This window comes from Dendrobates tinctorius, unplaced genomic scaffold (genome assembly GCF_039654945.1).
Source record: "Dendrobates tinctorius isolate UK_male_01 unplaced genomic scaffold, ASM3965494v1 ptg000492l, whole genome shotgun sequence".
NCBI classification, from domain to species: Eukaryota; Metazoa; Chordata; class Amphibia; order Anura; family Dendrobatidae; genus Dendrobates; species Dendrobates tinctorius.
This window is the reverse complement of record NW_027362153.1, coordinates 238,666-265,231: the sequence shown is the minus strand read 5'-3', so window position 1 is coordinate 265,231 and position 26,566 is coordinate 238,666. Positions and strand designations below refer to the sequence as shown.

General features: G+C 43.2%; 1 long non-coding RNA gene across 1 annotated transcript; it reads left to right on the top strand.

Annotated features, from left to right (window-relative positions):
- Positions 1 to 23,919: 23,919 nt before the first annotated feature.
- On the top strand, positions 23,920 to 25,256 carry LOC141078043 (uncharacterized). The gene is made up of 3 exons (XR_012227639.1): positions 23,920 to 24,121; positions 24,603 to 24,807; positions 25,121 to 25,256. It is a non-coding gene; the product is annotated as an uncharacterized lncRNA (long non-coding RNA).
- The last annotated feature ends 1,310 nt before the right edge of the window (positions 25,257 to 26,566 follow it).

Genomic DNA, 26,566 nt, shown 5'->3' with positions numbered 1-26,566 from the left:
GCTGATGGGGCAGTCGGTGACCAGACGAGCAGTCCATCAGCTCCTCCATTAGAAAAGAAGCTTTCCCATGCATCTAAATAATGCGATATATAAGGGACAGTGCTGTACATAACAAGATTTGGCACTGTGCAATAAGGGATGGCAATATACATAATAAAGACTTTAAAATATATATATATATACACACACGTGTGTGTGTGTGTGTGTATATGTGTGCATATATATATATATAAAAAAAAATATATCTTTTCACCATAAAATGTGGGGGGCCCATGCTGTCAGTGTCCACCCCTGCAGCAGTGAGGCACTCAGTGTGCTTCACGACTCCAGACTTCCAACCTCTGGCACATCAATGCCAAAACATAAGCAGCAGAAGCTGCAGTAGTGTAAGTGGAATAAGCGATTTCTGTGAGTCCTCTGACATATTTTTTTAGACCAGCTTGTGCACCAGCACAACAGAGTCCAAGTCTTACACGTGGTGAACGAATGGAGAGGATGGTGCAGGAGCATTTTGAACTGAATATCAATACCATTAGGGAGGGTTTGGACCCTTTCACATTTTGGTCTTCAAAAATAGATGAGTGACCTGAGGTCGTCTCACATGCCTTGGAGATTTTATCATGCCCGGCAGCCAGCGTTCTCTCAGAACATGTCTTAAGCGCTGCTGGTGGCGTCCTGACGGATAAGCACAGCCGGCTGTCCCCTGAAAGTGTAGACCGCCTAACTTTCATCAAGATGAACAAGTCATGGATCTCCAAGGACTTTTGCACCCCAATCACAGACTGTACAGACTAGGCGATGTTGCATTTTTTAGTGTGCTGCATTAATCTTGCCTAACTGCACTCTGTGATATCTTTAGTGTAGCTTCTGTGCCTGCTGTTGCTGCTGCAGATGTTAACTCAAATTTGTGTTATGTGAACAGTCATGGTTGGTCTACAGCTGCTGGGTTGGGTGTAGTGGAAGACGTGTTGGTCCCTATTATACTATTTATACTGGGGGGGCGTTCCCAGCAGCCGAGGATGAGAGACGCATGGTGGAGAGCTCCTCCGAGTAAAAAAAAAAACAAAGAGACATATTACCGGTTTCAAACTGTCTACTCACAGCTGGAAAACACCTGGGAGATCTGAGACGAGAGTGATCCTTATCCCGGTACCCCTGAAGCGGAGACACCAGCTCAGGCAGCTTGGGCCACAGGAGATCCAGAGGCCGCGGCTCCCCGCGCGGACGTGCGCTGCAGCTCCAGAAAGCCTAGGCCGGCTTGCGAAGGAAGACACGGACTTTGCAAATGGCGCGGGACAGAGGAGGACGCGCAGGAGAGAGAACGGCGCGCAGGGAAAGTCACAGCTCAGGAATCTTGCCCGTGCTGACAGGTCCATGCTGTGGAGGTAAGAACAGCCCTTACATACCTTCTGGCCCCCACCGCGCAGCTTGCCAGTTTGTACGTGGTCCCACCGGACAGGGTCTCATACGGAGGAGCCACCCAGGGGTGCTTGACACGTGCTCTGTTGTTGTGAAGGGAGATCAGGGGATGTCAGCAACTTGGAGGTGCCCGCCATTGTGTCTTCACTAGAAGCTTTCCTGCCACTGGAAGTGGCCGCTATCTTGAGGAACTAATCCTTGTGAGGAGGCATGCTTGTGTGATTGGGACTGGGCTTTGGGCACTCGATAACACCCTCAGCGCTCTTTTTTTTTACATAACCAGAAGAAGTTTACATAATTTTCTAGTGACTAAGATATGGAGTTATCACCATGCAATTGTGCTATCTACAGCCATTACTGTGATCCTGGTGACATAATTTAAAATCGCAACAACTCTGGAATCATTTTCTCTTCTCACCCAGAGTTTTTTTTTCTGGAGGACTATGTAAACGCTCTAATAATCAATCTAACCAGCGAATTGATATTTTGGAGGGAGCGTGCTAATGATGGGCAGGGACTAATGGTATAACCCCCTTACTCCCCAGGTCCCTCCCTATCCCTCTCATAAGCAATCAGCAAATGTGAACACCTATGGGAAAATCCAGGCGGACAATTGGGCAAAACGTGACTAAATATAAGGAGTCTACTTCGGAGGTTAAGTGCTTTTTTAATCCCACCTCTCAGGCCAGAAGCACAAGCTCCTCTTTGTCACAGGCTATGCCTCGAGATAGCTCTCCCTTGAGGGAGTCAATGACCCCACAAAGCTCTGCCACGAAATTAATGGATGATTGGGAAGGAGACTCAGCGGCAATATGAGTATAGCTGAGTTAAGTAAATATATGAGATCTTCCAACTAAAAGTGACTTAGAAGGGTTTGCATGCAGATGAAGGGGAATGAAGTAAGACGTCCCCTTTAATGTTACCTCCCTTTAAGAAGTCCTAATATATATATGTAATTATTCTTTGGTACTGCTACACTCAGTGTATTACCATTTTATTGTCTGCTTTATTGGTACTGCCACATCATATATGTGTTACCATGCTGTAAAGATTGTAATATATTGTGCTGTATAATATTCTGCATATTTATGTATAGATCAGAGTAAGCTAGTGCATCCTTTGGGGTCATTAGAGGAGGGCACTTTTAGTATATACTGTATTTCTCATAGAGTCTGTGGCAAAACAGACGAACGGGATCCCTATGTCTTGAGGTCCTACAGGAGTGATGCTGCGATACTACCTAGGGCGCTACTACCCTGTGATGTGAGTGAGGACAAAGAAAGCAGGTAAGGGAAAGTGCAGGAGGAATGCTGTGTGAACCATAACGCTACTGATGTGTCCGGGACCATTGAAGAGAAAAGTAAAATCGTTTGTTTGGTATCTGATCTGGTATCTGCAGGGCTGCCACTTGGAATTTCGGGGCCCCATACTGGCAAAATTTTCATGCACCCTTAAGATCCCACCCAGGCTCCACCGCAGCTCCGCCTCCACACAACAAAACCTTCCACAGTCCTATCGCTTGCTCTTGCAAAAACTCATCTTCTGCACCACGTTCTCACTAATCTGATATTAACAGTTCCCAGCAGACAACAGATCACATACATAGCCAGCAACTTTTGTTTTGGCCAAAATAATTTTTAAGCCGCCACCTCGACAAGGTAGACTCTTTTGGCGGGACCCTACTCTAACCTATTAAACATTTCTTAAAATATCCAAAACTCTTATTAGGTCTATTTTTATTTATTTTTCTTTAAGGGAATTAGTCACATATATTTTTTAGAATGACCATTAATACCACATATAGGAACAAAAACCGTCACACCATGACCAAACCATATATTACCACCACATAGTGACAAAATAATACCACATACAAGGAACAAAGACCTCCATTCCATGACCAGATCACATGCTACCATCACGTAGTGACCAAATAACATACTGGGAGAAATACTGCCACACCATAACCAGATCACATACTACCACCACATAGTGACCGAATACTACAATACTGATCATTAATAAAAAACACAACACTAATGCCATTATACACAGGAGCTCTGTATATAATGTTGGTGTACAGGTAATACAGTGATCACCACTGACATTATACACAGGAGCTCTGTATATAGTGTACAGTGAACAGGTAATAGAGTGTATAGTGTCACTGTACAGCTAACACACTGACTCACCAGTGACATCTCTACCTGTAGTCCATCATCTTTGCTTGTCTTTTTCATGCAACACAGACTGCCATAATTTCTTCCAGCCAGGACTTGTCTCTGCATAAAATAAGTTACCTAGAGCCTGGCTTCCAGAGCACATTCCCCACTTTTTCCATTTCTTCTACACTACACATCTGAATACAGACGTGCACCCACCATTAACCCCTTCCTGACATCCGACGGTATATCCCGTCCATGTGCCCTGGGCCCCTATGCCCATGGACGGGATAGTACGTCGGCGCGATCAGCGGCGCCCACGTGGTGAGCGCCGCTGATCGCGGCCGGGTGTCAGCTGATTATCACAGCTGACACCCGGCACAATGTGTCAGGGGCGGTCACGGACCGCCCCCGACACGTTAACCCCTTGCACACCGCGATCAAACATGATCGCGGTGTACCGGGAGTTAAAGGGAAGCATCGGCAGGGAGGGGGCTCCCTCCGTACTTCCCTGAGCCCCCCACGGCAGCGCAATGTGTAGCGCTGCTGCGTGGGGCTCCTTTCCTCCAGGCCCCCGAATCCAAGATGGCGACGGGGGCCTTCGGGGGCCTGAGGAAGCTGGCTTCCTCAGTGCCTGCAAAGCGCAGGCATGAGGAAGCCTTCTGCAGTGCCTGTGTCAGATCGCTGATCTGTCACAGTGATCTGTGATGTGACAGATCAGCGATCTGTCACAGGACACTGATGTCCCACCTGGGACTATTTAATAAAGTAAAAAAAAAATAAAGTGTAAAAATAATTTAAAAAAAATCGCCAAATAAATTAGAAAAAAAAATATATATATTCCCCCAATAAATCCATTTTTTGGAAATAATAATAAAAAAAACAAACTATAAAAGTACACATATTAGGTATCGCCACGTCCGTAACGACCCGCCCTATAAAACTGTCCCATTAGTTAACCCCTTTAGCAAACCCCTTAAAAAATAAAAATAAAAAACGAAGCAAAAAATAATGATTTATTATCATACTGCCAAACACAAAGTGTAATAACGCGCGATCAAAAAGACGCATATAAATATCCATGGTACCGCTGAAAACGTCATCTTGTCCCGCAAAAAACGAGCTGCCACACAGCATCATCAGCGAAAAAATAAAAAAGTTATAGCTCGCAGAATAAAGCGATGCAAAAATAATTATTTTTTATATGAAATAGTTTTCATTGCATAAAACCGACAAAAACATAAAAAAACTACCTAAACGAGGTATCGCTGTAACCGTACCGACCCGAAGAATAAAACCGCTTTATCAATTTTACCGCACGCGGAACGGTGTAAACGCACCCCCCCAAAAGAAATTCATGAAACGCTGGTTTTTGTTCATTCTGCGTCCCAAAAATCGGAATAAAAAGCGATCAAAAAATTTCACGTGCCCGAAAATGGTACCAATAAAAACATCAACTTGTTCCGCAAAAAATAAGACCTCACATGACTCAGTGGGTCAAAATACAGAAAAATTATAGCTCTCAATATGTGGTGATGCAAAAACTATTTTTACAATAAAAAGCGTCTTTTAGCGTGCGACAGTCGCCAAACATAAAAACCGCCATAAATAGTAAATCAAACCCCCCGTTATCCCCCCCTTAGTTAGGGAAAAATAATAAAATAAAAAAAATGTATTTATTTCCATTTTTCCATTAGGGTTAGGGCTAGGGGTGTGTTGGGTTAGGGTAGGGTTAGGGCTAGGGTTAGGGCTAGGGTTAGGGGCATGTTGGGGTTCGGGTTGGAGTTAGAATTGGGGGTTTCCACTGTTTGGGCACATAAGGGGCTCTCCAAATGCAACATGGCGTCTGATCTCAATTCCAGCCAATTCTGAGTTGAAAAAGTCATATGGTGCTCCTTCCCTTCCAAGCTCTGCCATGCGCCCAAACAGTGTTTTACCCCCACATGTAGGGTATCAGCCTACTCAGGACAAATTGCAAAACAATTTTTGGGGTCCAATTTCTCCTGTTACCCTTAGGAAAATAAAAAATTGGGGGCAAAAATATCATTTTTGTGGAAAAAAATGATTTTTTTATTTTCACGTCCGAGTGTTATAAACTTCTGTGAAGCACTTGGGGGTTCAAAGTGCTCACCACACATCTAGATAAGTTCCGTGGGTGGTCTAGTGTCCAAAATGGGGTCACTTGTGGGGAGTTTCAATAGTTTAGGTACATCAGGGGCTGTCCAAACGCACATGACACCCGCAGACCATTAAATCAAAGTCTGCATTCCAAAACGTCACTGCTTCCCTTCCGAGCCCCGACATGTGTCCATACAGTAGTTTTCTCCCACATATGGGGTGTCAGCTTACTCAGGCCAAATTGGGCAACAACTTTTGGGAGTCCAATTTCTCCTGTTACCCTTGGGAAAATGAAAAAATTGGGGACTAATTGATCATGTTTCTGGAAAAAATACGATTTTTTTATTTTCATGCCCGGGCATTATAAACTTCTGTGAAGCCCTTGGGGGTTCAAAGCGCTCACCACACATCTAGATAAGTTCCTTAGGGGGTCTCGTTTCCAAAATGGGGTCACTTGTGGGGGTTTCCACTGTTTAGGTACATCAGGGGCTCTCCAAAGGCAACATGACACCCGCAGACCATTCCATCAAAGTCTGCATTCCAAAACGTCACTACTTCCCTTCCGAGCCCTGACGTGTGCACATACAGTAGTTTTCTCCCACATATGGGGTATCAGCATACTCAGGACAAATTGGACAACTTTTAAGGTCCAATTTCTCCTGGTACCCTTGGGAAAATAAAAAAATGGTGACTAAAAGATCATGTTTGTGGAAAAAATACGAATTTTTTATTTTCACGCCCGGGCGTTATAAACTTCTGTGAAGCACTGGGGGGGTCAAAGTGCTCACCACACATCTAGATAAGTTCCTTAGGGGTCTAGTTTCCAAAATGGTGTCATTTGTGGGGGGTTTCCACTGTTTTGGTACATCAGGAGTTTTCCAAACGCGACATGGTGTCCGATCTCAATTCCAGCCAAAAACGTCAAATGGCGCTGCTTCCCTTCTGAGCTCTGCCATGCGCCCAAATAGTGGTTTACCCCCACATGTGGGGTATCAGCGTACTCAGGACAAATTGCACAATAACTTTTAGGGTCCTGTTACCCTTGAAAAAATAAGAATTGAGGGTGAAAAGATCATTTTTGTGGAAAAAATATGATTTTTTAATTGTATGGCTTTATGTTATAAACTTCTGTGAAGCCCATGGGGGTTCAAAGTTCTCACCACACATCTAGATAAGTTCCTTAGGGGGTCTAGTTTCCAAAATGGTGTCATTTGTGGGGGGTTTCCACTGTTTTGGTACATCAGGGGTTTTCCAAACGCGACATGGTGTCCGATCTCAATTCCAGCCAAAAACGTCAAATGGCGCTGCTTCCCTTCCGAGCTCTGCCATGTGCCCAAATAGTGGTTTACCCCCACATGTGGGGTATCAGTGTACTCAGGACAAATTGCACAATAACTTTTAGGGTCCTGTTACCCTTGGGAAAATAAAAATTGGGGTGAAAAGATCATTTTTGTGGAAAAAATATGATTTTTTAATTGTACCGCTGTACGTTATAAACTTTTGTAAAGCCCTTGTGGGTTCAAAGTTCTCACCACATATCTAGATAAGTTCCTTGGGGGGTCTAGTTTCCAAAATTGGGTCACTTGTAGGGGGTTTCCACTGTTTAGGTACATCAGGGACTCTCCAAACGTGACATGGCATCCAATCTGAATTCCAGCCAATTTTGCATTGAAAAAGTCAAACGGCACTCCTTCCATTCTGAGCTCTGCCATGCGCCGAAACAGTCGTTTCCCCCTACATATCAGGTATCTGCGTACTCAGGACAAATTGCACAATAACTTTTGCAGTCCAATTTCTCCTGTTACCCTTGGTAAAATAAAAAAAATTGAACCTGAATTATTTTTTTTATGAAAAAAAGTTAGATGTTCATTTTTTTTTTAAATATTCAAAAAAATTCCTGTGACGCACCTAAAGGATTAATAAACTTCTTGAATGTGGTTTTGAGCACCTTAAGGGGTGCAGTTTTTAGAATGGTGTCACTTTTGGGTATTTTCTATCATATAGACCCCTCAAAGTGGCTTCAAATGTGATGTGGTCCTAAAAATAAAATGGTGTTGTAAAAATGAGAAATCGCTGGTCAACTTTTAACCCTTATAACTTCCTAACAAAAAAAAATTTTGGTTCCAAAATTGTGCTGATGTAAAGTAAACATGTGGGAAATGTTAGTTATCAAGTTTTTTGTGTGCCATATCTCTGTGATTTAAGGGCATAAAAATTCAAAGTTGGAAAATTGCAAAATTTTCAAAATTTTCGCCAAATTTCCGTTTTTCTCACAAATAAACGCAAGTTATTTGAATGAAATTTTACCACTAACATGAAGTACAATATGTCACAAGAAAACAAAGTCAGAATCACCGTGATCCATGGAAGCGTTCCAGAGTTATGACCTCATAAAGGTACAGTGGTCAGAATTGTAAAAATTGGCCCGGTCATGAACGTGCAAACCACCCTTGGGGGTGAAGGGGTTAATATATAATTAGTTATTATGGAATCCGCCATTCCAAATATAAATTATAATTCACCACTGCGCCTCCACCAACTACAAATAGCCATTTTCCCCACCTAATAAATATATACATTAATTAGCCCCTGTACTCTTTCCACCAATTCATGACCAGTCACTGCATCCTCAACGCCTCCACGATGTGCCTTCCGCTCCCCCGATTCATTATATTTACATGCCCCTTCCACCCCAATTCATTGTCATGTCTTCTTTCTCCCACCCTCTATTCATTATCAACTGCTCCCCCCACATTCAATACATCACTGACTCCCATCACCCTCAAAATTCATCATTATTTGCCCTCCCCAAGTCCTCATTTGATCTCCCCATCCCCCCTTTAATTCAATTGCTGTACCCCGTCCTTCACTTCATCATTTGCAGTCCCCCTCACTTCATCATTTACTGTCCTCTCACTTCATCATTTGCAGTCCCCCTTCCCCCCTCACTTCATAATTTGCAGCTTCACTCCCCCTCACTTCATCATTTACAGTCCCCCATTCTCCCCCCCACTTCATCATGTGCAGTCCCCTTCTGTTCATATGCAGTTCCCCTCCCCCCACTTCATGTGCAGTCCCTTTCTGTTCATATGCAGTTGTAACAAGGTGGCAGGGGGTGGTAGTCATGGGCGAGTCCACTAGGTCACAATCAAATAAAGCAGCACTCTGTAGTGCCATAGCATGCAAATATGAAATATAAACATTGAATTGCATTACTGCACTAGAAATATGATAAATTGAGGTTGCTTAGCGCATAAATTGGCCAATTCATGTGTACCTGGAAGCCACGTTAAGGCGATTCTCATTTCCAGGACCTAACTTAATGCCAATCCTCTCTTAGACTAAAGTCTTCATCTGTATGGGAACCTAATGTGAATCCTCTCTTGGACTGAAATCTATATCTCTGTGGAGGGGTTAGGGTCCTGATGTGATTAAAAACGCCTGAGGCTAATAGGCGGAGTCCTCAGTGAGAAGGCTAATGAATACAAACCAAGAAACTGACCGTCACATCCAAATATAAACTAGGTGTGAACAGGTACTTACCTAGAGTCACCAACTCATATACAATCAAACAAATAAAGCAGCACTCTGTAGCGCCATAGCATGCAAATATAAAATATGAAAATTGAATTGCATTACTGCACTAGGAATATGAAAAATTGAGAAAGTTTAGCGCATAAATTAGCCAATCCATGCTAATCAATTGTATTCATGTCTTACAGACACAAGTACAATTGAAGTGCTAAACTCCAGGATTATTGGTGGAGCTGAACACACCGAAGATGGGGAGGGGTATTTACTGCTTGGGGGGCATTTATTGCTTGTGGGGGAGTATTTACTGCATGTAGGGGGTAGTTACTACTTGGGGGAGAATTTAGTGAGTGTGAGGGTGTATTTACAGTGTGGAGGGGGTATATACTGGGTGTGGGTGGTGTTTACGGTGTCTCCCTTTTTTTCCTCATAGATTGTAAGCTTGTGAGCAGGGCCCTCATTCCTCTTGGTATCTGTTATGATCTATGTGATTATTGTTATGCTGTAATGTCTATTGTCTGTACAAATCCCCTCTGAAATGTAAAGTGCTGTGGAATATGTCGGCGCTATATAAATAAAATTTATTATTATTACTGTGTGCGTTGGTGTGCTTAATGTGCGTACAGGGTATTTACTTCCTGGGTGAGTATCTACTGTGTGTGGGGGAATATTTACTGGGTGTGGGTGGTGTTTACTGTGTGGTGGGGATTTGCAGCCTGGGGGAGTATTTACCGCCTGTGAGGGTGTATTTATTGTGTGGACGGGGTATTCACTGGATGTTGGTGGTGTTTACTGTGTGGGGGTGAATTTACGATCTGTGTGAAAAACACAGCAAAAAGCCTAGTGTGAACGTAGTCTTAAGGCCCCGTTACACACGACATAGTTAGGCTGATCGCTGGTGACCTGTCACATAGACAGACTCACCAGCGATCAGGACCAGCAAGCAAGTTGGTATCTAGGGTAAACAGTGGGTATCCAAGAGCCGCGCGGCTCTTGGATACCCGCGGTTTACCCTAGATACCAGCTACCAGCGTCACTGATCGTTAGTCTCCCGCTGCCACACGCAGCGATATGTGCTGGCCAGCGGGAGACCAATGATCAAAAAATGGCCCAGGATGTTCCTGCACGATCAGCAATACCCGGCGGGGGGGCTGGTCGCTGATGCGTGTCACACACCGAGATCGCTGGAGAGATCGCTGATGCGTCACAAAATCAACGATCTCGCTAGCGATCTCGCTGTGTGTGATGGGGCCTTTAATGTAAAGAAAAGAGAAAGAGGTGGAAAATATAACCATGCTAGGAGCACATAAAAATTGTAAGGGAAGAGACAAAAAAACAGGAAAACACTGAATAAATGAAAAGAGAAATAAACATGAAAAAAAGAAACAATAAAATTAATAAAAAGAAAAAAGGGGAAAAACAAAGAGAAAAGAGAAAAAATGAAAAATAGACAATAAGTAATAAAAACTAAAACATCACTAAGAAAGAATTATTAATAATAATAGGAAAAGCCTGATGTGCTCCAGATACCTAAATTCATGGGATGAGATTCCGAATAAAAAATGGATCAAGAAGAGTATACTGTTTTCTTGAATTAATGTATACTTTGACCTCTGCTACATTCTCATAATTATGATACTGCAGATGAGGGCAATGTCCTATATATTAATATATTTTACTGTATTGCAGTTATCTATTGTTAATTGTGCGATACAATACCTGTAACATTGTTTTAAAATGGATATTTAACAACGATTGTAACAATAATAATTCTACACAGTGCTTATATATATGTATGTGTGTATATATATATATACATACACCAGCAAAAGTTTGGCATGCATACTCCAAATTTTATATTTATCAATCTATAAAGAAAAAAATCTATCTATCTATCTGTCTATCATCCCTATCATCTCTCTCATGGTGACATCACAATAAAACCGATGTCACAAGTGATGTGATGACATCATCACATTCTATATTCCATTGTTGCGGCCTAAGGGAAATCATTGCCTTACAGACTCCCAAGGATGAGGCAACCCCTTTTGTTTTTCGTGACAAACGAAGCAAAAATTGATTAGAAAATGGATAAAGACAGAAGAAGAGCCCAAAGAGTTCGGGTTCTGAGCAAGAAGAGAGGAATTAATGAAGAGCAGGTACTATTGTTCGCTTTAGGGCGAAAAGACTTTACTCTACCGGACATGGACTCTGGCGCCTCAGAAATGGCGCCCAAACATCAAACTCTGGAGAAAATGAGAAAGACCAAAAGACATGAGATCCTTACAGAGCGAAGGAAAATGGAGACCCTCATGGAGTCTCACTCTGCAGCTTCCGCTGAGCTTCAGAGGGCCATTATAATCTCCTTGAAAAAAATCGGAGATCTGGTCCCTGAAATACGGAGGAGGAACAAAGATGACATCCTCAATAAGCGGAGAAACATCAGTGCAGAGTTAGAGCTGGAAGAGGTTCTCCAGGAAACACAGAGACATGTCACACTCTCCAGATCTGAAAGTCTGGAGACACAGAACCTACAAAGAGTGGCAGCCCAGAAGAGGATCAGGAACAGCAGAGACTGGGTTGTCCAATGTAGGAGACGTCTTATCTATGCCAAACCCATTGTAAATGGGAATGGTGCATTACAGAGGTCCAGGACATCAGCTGAGAACATCTCCATCCCAGAGAACAAACAGTTGAGTGATTCTCCACCAAACACCTCACCGGATAAAGAGGAGCCAGGTAAGATGGAAATTGCTCTGTATAATGAGACTGTGGTGAAGGGGATTATACTCCTAATATTATGTACTGGTCACAATTATCCAAAGTTCAGAAAGACTGCCCTTGTTGTCCATAGCAACCAATCACAATGCAGCTTTCATTGTTCTATAGAATGTTAAGAAATGGAATCTGTGCTGTGATTCGTTGCTATGGGCAACAGGAAGTTTTTTGCTATTGGACAGTTTTGATTAACGAAAGCCCAAATATTAGACATTTCCTGCTCATTTACATAATTCTGTTTAAAATTATAAAATATGCTCTGGCGCTATATTTGTTAACCTCTTGTTGACGGAGTAATATTCCATTTTTTGCCTCCCTGCTTCGAAAACACATAACTTTTTTTAAATTTCTCTGCCAATGTATCTGTATGTGGACTTGTTTTTTTACTGGACCAAGCTGTAGTTTTGCAGGCCACTATTCATTTTATCACTCAATGTTCTGAAAAACAGGGAAAAAGGTTTAAAATGTGGTAAATCTGTGGAAAAAATGATTCTTCCATTTTTTTTAACTGTGTTCATTAATTTGTGGTGAAAATGACCTCACAAGATGTTTCTCCACATCAGTTACATCTATGATAATGCTGAATACGCATAGGGGTTTATAACAGATAATAAGGAATTATATTTATAAACTGGTTCGTGTCCCCATTATTCTAAGACTTTGTAACTTTTTGATTGTGATAACTCGATGGAGCTGTACAATTTTTATTTTTATTTTTTTTTTTTTTTTCCTGGCAAGCTGCAGTTTTTATTGATACCTTTCCTGGGTAGACAGAACTTTGTGATATCTTTTTATTGCAATTTGTTAGGTGGACACAGCGCCTCCAAAAAATGCAAAAAAAATCAGGTGGCAGCTATGTAATACAGTGAGCATCTGCCTGGTACGGTGCATGCTCAGCTACTGAGCCCGCTCCATACATTTGCTGCACATCATGACAAACATTTCCATTATGCGTTTACAAAGGGGTTAATAATCTTGTATCATCTCAGCAGATAGAAGCCTTATGATACCTTATGACATAGCAGCCATGCCAGGAGAAGTCCTTGGTGAAGCTAAAATCTGTATTTCACCCATTAAAGAAATGGTCAACACTCCAAATACTATTGACCTTGCCAGCCTTGAATTCCAGAAAGTTCTTACACACGGACGCTTCGGAAAAGTAAGTGTGAATTTATCCTCCTCCGTATTCAACCAATGTATCCTGCACAGATACCCAGGAGGGATGTACATATTCATTACAGGATGCTCATATGTAAGGATAATTGGGATAAACTAGTGACATATTACACATTAATAGATGAGCTTTTGGTCTGATCTGTTGTGATTTTTCTCCAGGTCATCTTGACATCAGATCTGGTCAATGAAGGACTGCTGGCCATTAAGATCATGGACAAAAGGTCTTGTAGGGAGGACATTTTCTCTACAGAGGTAGAAGTCATGAGAATGGCTGCTGGATGCCCCTACCTAATGTCCATGCGGGCGTATATGGAGACACAAACCAATTATAATATATCCATGGACTATATGGCTGGAGGAGACCTGTTTTCCCACATGGCAGAATCGATGTCGTTTAACACAGAGACAACAAGGTAAATGTCTTGTACTAAATGTTAATAATCCGCTGTAGTCCTAGAGCAATGGACAATGACAACAAGAAAACATAAGGACATGAAAAGGACACGTGTGTGATCTCCTCATGTTCTCTGTATGACTGTGTATGTAACACTGATTCACCCTTCCATTTTTACTCCACAGACTCTTTGCGGCAGAGATGGTGTGCGGACTCCAATTCCTGCATGAGCACGGCGTCATACATAGGTAATCATTTCACCTCCATAAATCTGTCACCTGTGACGCTCTGTTGTCTCCTTACATATCTATTGTAGAAAGTTATTTTCATGAATTATCCTCACAATCCGTGTCTGCTCCTTCTCCCTGCAGTGACCTGAAGCCAGAGAACATCCTCCTCCAAGACACCGGACACATCAAAATCTCCGACTTTGGCTTATCAGCCATGAATGTGTTTGAGAATGGCAAAGTGAATAAATTTGTTGGCACTCAGGGTTACATAGCGCCTGAGGTAAGGAACATCTCTGTGTGATTGATGCCGATAGTAGGATTGAGGGATAATCTGATCCCAATGTATCCTGCTCACATCTAATCACAGACCGATTCTCATTGTCCCTTTGTGTAAATCCTGTTCCCGGTATATTCAGCTTCTCTCCAATCTCATGTTTCCACAGATAATGGACCGTGAAGGCTACAACCATCTGACAGACTCATTTTCATTCGGCGTCATCCTATATATGATGACTGTAGGTAACCGACCATTCTATAGTGAAGGCTCAATGGAGGAGTACCACCAATCTCTGCGTGAGCACATCCCTTATTTTCCAACAGGGATCTGCATTAATACCATCCATTTCATAAAAGGGGTAAGATCAGATGGATAAGGATGATGGGGGATTACAAGAAGAGATAGAAGATAAGATGTGAACAGTCCATAGACATTGTGCAATAACTTATCAGTAATAATATATAATGTAATGACCAATGGTCTCTTTCATTTTCTAGCTTCTTTGCAAAACTCCATCTGCCCGATTTGCCATTACATCATCTATCAGGTCCCATCCGTTTTTCCACTCCATAGACTGGAGCGATGTGGAGTGCGGCAGATCCGACCCACCATTCCCATATTACTATGCAAGTACAACACATACAGACATCCATAATGTTGTCACTACCCAGTAACGCACTTACCCACTATATCCCTTATTGTTATATCCCCCAGTACACTGTATATACTGAATGTGAGGAGCTGATTCTCAGATGTGTATATTTCTCTTCTCACAGCAGGACTATTAGGCTGATAACAATCAGCCCCATTCCAGTAACATCCAGGAATGAAGATTTATATTAATTGGATGAGACGACAAAACTGGACTTTCTCATTTACCGAACTGTGACAAACCTACCGAGCTTCCACCACATAACATCCACGTAGATTTGAGCACCAAACATCCAGGGATTTATTCCGATCGCCATACTTGGGGTCAGGAAGGAATTTTTTTCCCTTGATATGAGGATAATCCAACAACGAGTCCTCAGGGTTATTTTTTGCCTTCCTCTGGATCAACATAGCAAGTAATTAAAGGCTGAAATTGAAGGACTTCTTTCATCTATACTTGCTATGTTACCATCTGGACGACTCATCTACAATGTGGTGGTATGGCGAAGACTACCGAATATGGACAGAAAGAAGGCAGCGGCTGCTCCTTCACCTTCCGGTTATGGACTGAAAGAAGGAAGCGGCTGCTCCTCCACATACCGGATATGGACAGAAAGAAGGAAGCGGCTGCTCCTTCACTTATAGAAAATGTACAGACAAAAGGAAGCGGCTGCTCCTTATCTTACTTGGCCATGTACAGACAGAAGGCAGCGGCTGCTCCTTTACCTACTTGGCCATGTACAGACAGAAGGAAGCGGCTGCTCCTTCACCTACAAGGCCATGGACAGATGGAAGGAAGCGGCTGCTCCTTCACCTTCCTGCCCATGGTCAGACAGAAGGCGATATGGTTAATTGCGATGCTTTTGGAATCCAGGAGAACTTCAACTACACAGATCACATGTCACACATTCCTGCTCTTCTCCTCTCATGTGTGATCCAGACCTGGATGTCCAAAATTGGCACAAGTGCAAACCAAGGCCCAAGGAGCGGAATCATCATCATCTGCTCTTTTCTACAGAAAGTGACAGTATTTATACACTTTCTTTTATCATCATTGCAAATGAATAACAACTTTATTGCACAAATACATTTATAAAACATCAATGCTGTTTTTGGTTAGATTCTTCTCATATACAGACCTGCTTTTTTATTTTTATGGATATCATCATCAAGACCTGGATGAGGTATTTTGGTGCTTAGTCAGATGAAACCAATGGTTCCCCCCGAGAAAAGGAATTGGTTAGAAGCTATAATAACAGGACTTCTAATGCTGCGGTTCTCCCCTTCAATCAGTCCAAGAACAATCTCTGATGATCACTTCCATTAACTGTTACCTTTTTCACCAAAATATATCAGCAAAAGTAAAAAAAAAAGTGGTGTACTTTAGAGGTGAGGCATAACAGGAAGGGAAATTTCAACTTTTCCCTGGGCTCTGTTGGATGCGACCCCTAGTCCCCCTAGCCTTCCAATGGACCAGGGGGAGGGTCCAGGGGGAGGTTCAACAGGGCCCAGGGAGAGGCTAGTGGGGACTGGGGGCCCCCCTGGCCCTGTTAGCTGTTGGATGGATGCGGCCCAGCGGGTCCCAAGTCACCACTGAGCACTGTCTGCAGCCAAGCCTCTTCTCACCGCCCGCAGCGCCTGGGCTCTGGAGACCGGAGGGAGACTCACCCTGCTCACCTGCCTCCTCCACCTGGTCATCTGGTCTGTTGCATGCCCGTCGCCTCGTCCGGTCCGCCTCCTCTGGTCTGTTTCGCCGCCTCGCCATCCGCCGACAGCTTCCACGTGGCACACCGCACGCTGCTCTGCTCCAGAATGAGGAAGTGGAGCAGTGTGTGATGTCACATCAGGACCATGATGCACCCAGCTGAAAGCTGCAGTGGCCATCTCCGTTCTTTAAAACACCACAGTGTTGTTATGCGTCGGGGGCATTCGGAAGCTGCAGCCTGCCCTGAACAAAATGTCTGGGGGCCCGAGCACAGACCGGGCTGCCATCGTGCTCGGGGCCCTCGGCCGGGCCCCCCTTTTTTCCTCCTAATCACCGGGCCCCATACTGTAGTAAGGGCAGTAACACCCTGATGGCGGCCCTGGGTATCTGTGTCCGTTCTTTCCATCCTATGCACCGAAACTGAGTGTACAGGAGCTGTGCAACGCTGCTATGGAATCCCTGACTGTGAACCAGGACCCCAAATGGGTACGCCGGCAGAAGCTGATAATTTTTCTGTGGGAGGAGGCCAGGACACCAAGGCCCTGGTGACCTCCGCCACGACTACCATCCTGGCCGAATCCTATACAGACTAAAACAATCCTATTAAAAGGAGACATTATGAAGATAGAATTTACCTCTCGAATTGAGGAGGTAGTAAAAGCTCAGGATGATGTCCACCAGGAACTTCAGGCCTACAGAGATGTCATAACCGAACATGCTCTTAAACTAGAGAAATTTGCATCGGGCTTGGAGGACCTGGAAAACCGCAATAGGCGAAACAATATCCATGTACGAGGTCTGCCTGAATCAATTGGTCCCTCTGCCCTTGATAATACAGTACAAAAGATTTTTCTGGATATTCTTGGCGATGCAGAGGACAACTCAATTGAGTTTGATAGAATTCACAGATCTCTAGGGCCCAAGCCCGTATCTGAATCTCGATCCCGATTCTCTCGGATCTATTCAGGCGTACTTTGTTACTGCGCAGAGCTTTTAAAGCATTACTGGCTAAATTAAAAGAGAGAGACATCCCATATAGGTGGGGCTATCCTTTCCAGCTAATGGCTTTTAGGGGTGGTAAATCAGCCACTTTTCGACATATTGGTGATCTTGCAAATTTTTTGGGAACTTTTGATCTGCCAGTGTTGGAACTCCCAGAGTGGCCTGAGGCTCTCGAGCTCCCAGGGGCACCTCCGAGGTGGCTTAAAGTCCCGCAATCTAAGAAAAAAAGCAGCAGTGGACCAGACCTGAGAGCTTTCAACAATTATATATGTGTTTTTTGCAAATCTAAACCCAAACTTAAGATCTTTTGTGGGTATTCTCACATGGTCGGATTTAAAATGTGTTTAATCTGTTTATTATGAGTTTAATCTTGGTAAATTTATGGGTGTTCCATAGTAACTAAATAAGATTTGTCTGTATACTCTCTCCCCACTAGACGTGTAAGTTATAAGGGAACTGATTATTCAGATTTAGATGCAATACAGGAATTTGTTTAGTCTCACCTGACAAATATCTATATTACTATTGCCATGACTTAGGTGGCGACTATATGCATGTTAGAAGTAAACTTTCTTCTGTTAATTAATGTTGGAGGGGATACATTCTTATATGAGATTTTTGTTGCGGGTGGGGGATTGTGGGGAGGGTTCTTGTTTGGTCTAGGTTTCCTCCTCCTTGAGTGGTGCACAGGCAGTTGTCTACCAATGTCGGCACTGGTGTTACACTTCTACGGGAGTGTCTGCTCCTTATTCTTCTTTCTCTCATTACTTTTCTTCCTTTCACTCTTTCCTACCCTCTTCATTCCCCTCTATATCCCATTCTATTTGACCACATGTTAACTATCCGGATCTTTCTTTTGGATGGACTCAGAGATGGTGGATATTAGGGGACATTCAGACTATGGATAAAGTCAAATTTTGTTTTTTCAATGCAAAAGGACTGAACATCCCTGAGAAAAGAAGACAGGTACTGTATTCTAATCATAAACTAAGAGTCTCAGTACTTCTGCTCCAGGAGACCCACTTTAAATCTGGCTCAATTCCACAATGCACATCAAAATATTACCCTAAATGGTTCCATAGTCCTAATCCACATTCCAAATCCAAAGGGGTCTCAATAGCTTTTTACAGCTCTTTTATGCCTGAGCTCCTAGATTCAGTAATAGACTTAAGGCCCCGTCTCACATAGTGAGATCATTAGCAAGCTCGCTGAAACGTCACAGGTTTTGTGACGCAACTGCGACCTCACCAGCGATCTCGCTATGTGTGACGCATAGCGGCGACCGCCCGCCCCGCTGGATATCGCTGATCGTGCTCGAATGTCCTAGGCCATTTTTTGATCATTGGTGTCCCGCTGGCCAGCATGCATCGCTGTGTTTGACGCCAACGGGTGACCTCGTTGGCAACGCAGAACTCAGGGACGCAGGCATGAGTCATCAGAAAAGCTGCTGTGTGACAAGGTCCCAACCACCGCCGTGTTCGTTATACGGATCGCCGGATCGTTGCTGCGTCGTTGAGTAGATCTGTCTGTTTGACAGCTTATTAGCGACCATGTAGCGATGCACCAGCAATCCTTACCAGGTCGTATCGTTGTCGGGATCGCTGGAAAGTCGCTATGTAAAACGGGACCCTTAGAGAGCAGATTTATCTTCTTACTAATCTCATGGGCGGCTCGCAAACTTGTAATAGCTAATGTTTACTTTCCAAACCAAGGACAACAGAAGTTTGGAGCAGAGTGCAGAAGGCACCTTGCGGAGTTCACTGGCTCCTCTCCTGTGATCCTGGGGGGTGACTTCAACACTCCCATGAACCCCTCTGTGGATGTTTCATCGGGTAAGTCTTCCTACTCACCATATTCCATCAACCAAATAAAAAAGCAGATGTTTAGTTTGAGACTAGTGAACGTCTGGACGGTTCTACATCCTGATTCTAGGGATTTTATTTCTTTTTCACAAATTCACAACACCTATAGTAGAATTGATTTTTTTTTTTTATATATCTCATAGTTTACTAGATTCCCCGGTGGAGACTGATGTGGGATCAATAATATGGTCGGACCACGCACCAATATACTTTTCAAACATTCCGGTAAAATCGTGCTTCTCCTGGCGTCTGAACGAGAACCTTTTACAAGACCCCCTCTGTAGGTCTGAACTAGAACAGACGATAATTAACTTTAAAGTGGATCCGCAGGGTACTGTCCTGTAACCGGCCCTGGGCTCTCTGCATGTGCACCGACTTTGTTACTGGGCGCGCGGTGCCTCCTACACTCGCTGTCTTGCTAGTGGTACTGGGAGCTGTCTCCTGCAGTCCGTCGCAGCGCCAGTGCTTCGAGTGCCGAGTGCGCTGCCCACCTTGCTGCTCACACGCTGACGGCAGGAAACCCACTGCTCCTTTGCGCGTTTTCTCTCAACTTCCGACCGGGTTCCCTGTCTAAACACATACTCACTGCCCAGGTCATGGGGCCTGTCCGTCCCCTATTCCTTCCTCTGGAAAACATGGGACGCAGCCTCGACAGTTCTGGACCCGGCTCAGAACAGGTACCCGCAGCCTGGTCTTCCTCCTTACATAAATGCTGCCCAAGACCACGATACCTCATGCATGGCTGATTGCTGCCGTGCCATGCTACAATTTGGGGCCACTTTCCTGGTCTCTGTCCCTAATTTGATGTGTTTTGGCAACTTTTGGGGCAATTTGAAGTTGTGCATGCCTTTGTTTTTGCCTCTTGTTGACGCAAATGGTGTTCGGTTATGTTCGGCGCATGTTTGACAAATAAATTGGCAAATTCAGCTATCGTAATCCGAATCAAACATTGAAAAATTTGTTTATCTCTAACCATGAGATCCCGAGCTGCCTGCCATACAGCAATTGACAGGCAGCAATCCAAGGGCGGCACGCTCTGACTTGCAACAGTAGCAAAGCCAGTCCACTTCAAGGGCTCCAATTACCTTAACAAGGATCCTTATTCCTGTGCTTAAAGGTACTGTCACACTTAGAGATGCACCAGCGATCCGGACCAGCGATATGACGCTGTCAGGATCTCTGGTGCATCGCTAAGTGGTCGCTAGTGAGCTGCCACACAGGCAGATCTCACCAGGGACATCGCTAGGGACGGGGGTCGCTACTTACCTGTCACACTAGGCGATCCTGCGTCCTCCCGCCCGGCTCCACGCTCGTCTCTCCACAGGAAGCGCCGCAGGAAGCTGACGACGAGAAACAGTCCAGGACGTTCTTGCGCGATCAGCGATAATCAGCGGGGGAGCGGTCGTAGGTAAGTATCACACACAGCGATATCGCTAGCAATATCGCTATAACGTCACAAGTTATAGCGATATTGCTAGCGATATCGCTTAGTGTGACAGGCCCTTAACAGCTAAGCCGCCCCTGGATGATGTTACCATTATCACATCCTTCAAGCCGGCCAACAAAATTCAGCCTATTCACCACCATTGTGAAACACCTTCTATTAAAATTAGTCCAAGAAAACTTGCTGCCCACTTCCATCTGACTCCCCATTTGCAATATCACAGCTGTGATATATACCAATCTAATTTGATTCAAATTGCCTTTAATTCTGACTTTTATTTATTTTTATTTATTAATAAAACCAGGCTAAAATCTATAAAGGCACTAAACCTCCAACTCATGAAGAGATATCCTTCAGCACTCAGGAGAGTTAAAAAAAATATCCTGTGGAGGAAACCTCTAGGGCACCACGGCTTGAGGAACGCCCTTCCCTCAGGCTAGAAGGTTGATGCTGAAAATGCCAACCCACAGATTATTTTTTTTTTATTATGTGATAGCATGTACAAAAGAAAGGTTGCAGATAAAGGATGCAGTGATACATAAATTAACCTGAACATTGTAAGAAGTCAAGTAATTTATCAAATTTACAATTGCACAGTAAAACAAGGAGAAAAGAAGGTGGGTGGGTGGGAAATATTTCTGGTAGGAGATAGAAAGAAACAGTGCTGACAGGAAGTTATATTTTTTCTTAACTCCTTAACAGGCAGTAATACAAAGCCAGACATACAAATGGACTTTTGATTCTAAAAGGGGAAACACTCAGCCTAATACGATCAATATAAATATAGATAATAAAAACTGCAGGCTTTGAGGGTCCCCCTGTCAGTAAAATCCAACTTTGTGTCTCAGTTCCAGTTAGAAACTTGCAGCTCTCTGACACCCCCTTACCCTCAGGTCAGTCAGGGAACTGCACCTAGCATAAGTAGTCGCTGGAAAGGCTGCCAGTCCCAGGAATACACACAAAACTCAAATCCTCCAAACCTCTAATAATAAACAGACAGAATAACGGGGGCTGATCAACAAAGGAATAGTATATATGTAGTGAAGTAAGCTGCACTACTCAGCCCAGCTAAGGGTTCTCTATAATATATTGTTTACAGCAAAGCATGCACCAAAGTTACAGAACCGGTGTACTTCTATCAGAATTGTCCAGGCTACAAAGCATGAGAACTTATTCTGTCTGTTTATATTGAATAATCTTAGCAGTTTGACTATAAGGATTGGATAATGATTTTTTGAGTGCAATAATTTCTTGCAGCCAGGGGCTTTATGCTATCAGTCACCTTGTTTGTGATTTCTTTGTGATGTTTTTGTCCCTTTGCACTGTTTTTAAATGTTTTTAATCAATTGTGTGCTGTTTCTTGATGCTTTTTTTGTGAATAATAAAATTATATATATTTTTTGAAATAAGCCTTTTTCAGCGTGGTGATCCTACATATACTGTATGCATAGTCCTTTTCTTGCTACTTCTTATGGTTCACTTTACTTGCATGTGGTGATCCCCGTGGTGTTATTTGCATATTAATAGTTGGATGGTGCCCACTCATTGTGTTTTTCAAGTGTTATTGCTCTCATCTTTAATGAGATTTCTCTAGACTGGTGGCACATCCTATCAGTATCATTATGGATTTAAATGCCAGAGAGGCGGCTTGGCAGGAGCAGGTCAAGGAGATTTTTGGCCCAGTGACTGGCGGTGATACTTCTAGTGTTAGTTTAGATGTGGGGTTTCAGAACTTGACCTCCGACTTGACGGACCTACATAAAAAATTGACCAAGGCATGGTGGAATATTAAAAGCTTAGAAGAGTACAAAAGATTGGGCCTTATACCACGGGGCCTGAGAGTTCAAATCTTCCCAGCATGGGAGGTTGATCAAGATTTTAAGGAAGTGTGGGAAACTGGTCTCAAAAAATGCTCTTACATAATCATTGATATGTTGATTGAGCAGGATAGAGTCTTTTTATCTAGGATTAAGGAAGAGATGAGGGAGAGGGGACTTAAACTTGATAGCTTTGATTAAAAAAACACTGGTCGACCCCTTTAGGATTCAACTGAAGTTGTTGGATCGCTTTGAGAAAGATATTATCAAAGGCAAAAAGAATAAATTCCAACGAGACAAGATGGATTTGGATAAGCAGAGGGTTTTCAGATGGTCTCATCAGGGCAACATGAGGCGCAGAACACCTAAGACTAATGATATTAGGAGCAATGATAATAACAATGCAACTGCACCCACCCTGCGTAGTCATTTTGTTATCCACCGATACAAGCGACGGGGAAAGCAGCATAGAAGGGGGCAAAGGAAACCTAAGACATCGCACAAAAAGAAACATGAACTTGGGGGCTTGGTCACCGAGCTCGGAGAGGGAAACGAGGTACAACAACCGGAGACGTTATTAGATGTAAGCCCTCAGTCCAACAGTATGCTTGATGGAGGGGAGTTGCATATTATCAACTTATCTACATATAAACTATCGGAAGTAGAAATTAAACTTCTGACAAAAGGTTTATCTTTTTCACCGACAAACTGCCTCGACAAGTTTGAATTGACAAAGGATTTATATCTATTCTGTTGTCAACTAACTTTTAAAATGTTATATCCTCAGCCGACACTTATTGACCAGCTTCCGGAGCAGGATAGACAAGTGCTCCGTGATCTTCTAGATTTATTGACAGAAAATGAGACCGAACCCATGAGGAGTAGATTTACTGGTAGATAACCCTCTCAGGCGACACCTAATTTTTCTTTATTTCCAACTATTCAAATTTTCTTCGATAAAACATGTAGAGACATTAAGAAACTCAAGATTGATAAACATCGTCAAAATAATTTGAGTCAGGGTGAGAGACTGGCTCTAAACAATTTGAAAAATAATGACACCTTTTAAATAAAAGAAGGTGACAAGGGCGGCAACATTGTCTTGTGGCCCAAAAATATGTATTGCTCTGAAGCCTGATGACAGCTGGACAATGCCCAATATTACCAACTATTACCCTCTGATCCTACCACCATTTTCAAAGGACAAATAGGCTGTTGTCAAGAGCTTATACGGGCGGTATCATTAACAAGAGAGAATTTGATTTCTTGACCACCAGCCACCCTGTAACACCTACGTTTTACCTATTACCAAACGTACTTAAATCTACCACGGAGCCACCAGGCAGGCCAATCGTCTCTGGGCTGGGGGGTCTCTATGAGAAACCGTGTTCTTATTTGGATTTTTTCTTACAGCCTTTGGCTCAAAAACTCGAGTCTTATGTCCGTGATTCATCACATCTGATACTGCTCCTGAAGGATTTGGAATTACCGGATGGCGCCATCTTAGTCACCCTCGATGTAGAGGCACTTTACACCAACATTGGACATAATCTAGGTATGGAAGCGGTCTCTTATTTCCTAATTCATCAAACTACGGGTGACAGAGGCCATGATGCCTTCATTTTAGAATTGCTTAAATTTGTCCTTGAAAAAAACTATTTTGTTTTTGATAGGGCCTATTATAAGCAAGTATCTGGGACAGCCATGGGAGCTAAATGCGCACCCTCCTACGCCAACCTCTTTTTGGGGTGGTGGGAGGAGACTTATGTATACCAGCAAGTGAGTTACTCCCAATTTGTGATCAAATGGCACCGATACATTGACGATATTGTCATCATTTGGTCTGGGACCCCTGATCAACTAAATGAATTCATCTTGAGACTAAATAAGAACTGTTGGAATATTAAGTTAATGTCTGATTTTTCCTACAGTTTGGTTGATTTTCTGGACCTGAAATTAGGGATTTGTCAGAATCGCATAACCACTACGCTTTTTCAGAAGAAAACAGCAACAAATAATGTATTGCATTTTGACAGCTTTCATCCTGTACATCTAAGGAGGGGAATTCCAAAGGGACAGTTTATTAGACTGAGGAGAAATTGCAGCCGCACTGAAGATTTCATTGAAGAATCGCGTTTACTCACCAACAGGTTTCGTGAGAGAGGATACCCAAAGAGAATTATATCTGGGGCGTTTGAGTTTTCTTGGAACAAGCCCAGGGAAGAATTTCTAACACCACGGGTAAGAGCAGCACGCAACCAGGTTAGCTTCATTACGAAATTCCACAATCAGTGGAATGATATATATAAAATTCTTGGAAATAACTGGGGTATTCTCTTGAGCGAACCCAAACTGCGACATTGCATTGGTGAATGACCCAATTTGGTTGCAAGGAGGGCAAGAAATCTAAAAGTCAAACAGCCATTTTAGGCACCCTGTAACCTAGATTAGAACAGGTAATGACAATAGGGGTACTTTCCCGTGTGGGGCTTGTTCAGTCTGTTCCCGGATTCTCTCTAATCGAGCTGTTTCTTTGCTTTGTCTGCCCCCACAGCTACAGTCGAAGGCGTACTTCAATTGTCAATCCCGTAATTTGGTTTACGCTCTGGCATGTGGATGCAAGAAACTATACGTGGGGCAGACAACGCAGGAACTGTGACGCAGAATGCAGCAACACCTCTCGACCATCATGACGGCAAGAACAGACAAGGGTAAGGGTAAATCCATTACTTCAGTGGCTGCCCATTTTCTTGAGCATCATGGGGGTTCCCCGGACTCTTTGAGAGTCATGTGTCTTGAAGGAGTACGTACCAACATCAGGGGAGGCAAAATCACTGATGAGCTTCTTCGGCGAGAAGCCAGGTGGATTTATGTTTTGGATTGTGTTTCACCTTTGGGCCTCAACGAGGAGCTGCTATACACTGGCTTTTACAGAAGGACATAGCTGCCAGCTGTTGCCTTCTGTTGGTGCCAGTTTGTGGCGCTCCCGATGGGCCCCACTTCCAACCCCCCCCTTTTCTTTTCCTTTCTTTTGCCCCTCTTCTTATTTCATTCCCTTCACCTTTTTTCATCATTTGTGGTTATACACACAACTTTTTTCCCTTCTTTTTTTAGGTCCTTAGGGCTCAGTCTTCAGTCTATTACTCTTTGATGGACCTTGTCTTTTTCTTTTCATGGATGAAGATGTCCTTGGCAGAAAACTATCAGAACTTCTGAGAATGCTGTTAAAAGGAAGGATGGACTCTGTTCGCTGGCCGTTGAATACCTCTGTGATAAATGCTATTTTGGGACTTTCTAATAATGTTTGTAATATGATGGTATTGACCTCAATGTTTAACCTTGGCATCATAATTTGTTCTGGGTTCACCTTCTGTTACTGTTTTTGTCTAGCGTCAATTAGTGGCCTTCACATGGCCCTTTTTGTATTGGTACAGCTCAGAGGTGCCCCAGATATCTTTTCAATCTTTAGTCTTGCTGCTAATAAGGTTCTTTTAACATTCTCATTTTGGTTATCCCACTGTGGTTGAACCATACAGGTCAACTTACAGGGGTTTGCCTATGTATTTGTTTGCTTCCGAACTTTATCCCGCTGTGCTCTCTAAACGTTCAGCAAAAGTGCATTTTCATACTTACCTGCACTTGACACTTCTGATTATATCTTTATGTTTGTGTACTATGGTATTTCTCCATCTATAGATAGTATATTAAATCTATATGTGAAGTGTGACATTTGATGACCAGTCCTTTCATTAATTTTTCATGTTTCCAGGATGACATATACTTTAACTTTTGGAGGGTTGGATACATGTGCAGCTTATACCTTGACTAGTTTGGTACAGGTCTCTCTATACCAGCCTTTATTGTTAAGTATATGTAGGCTGGGTCTTTGAACTATTGGATATTCCCTCATCCATTTATACAAATTCCACTGCCTCAGGTTCCTATTGAGTTTGTGGATTATGTGGTATTTTATCTGTATATGTTTATGTAATCATTCCAG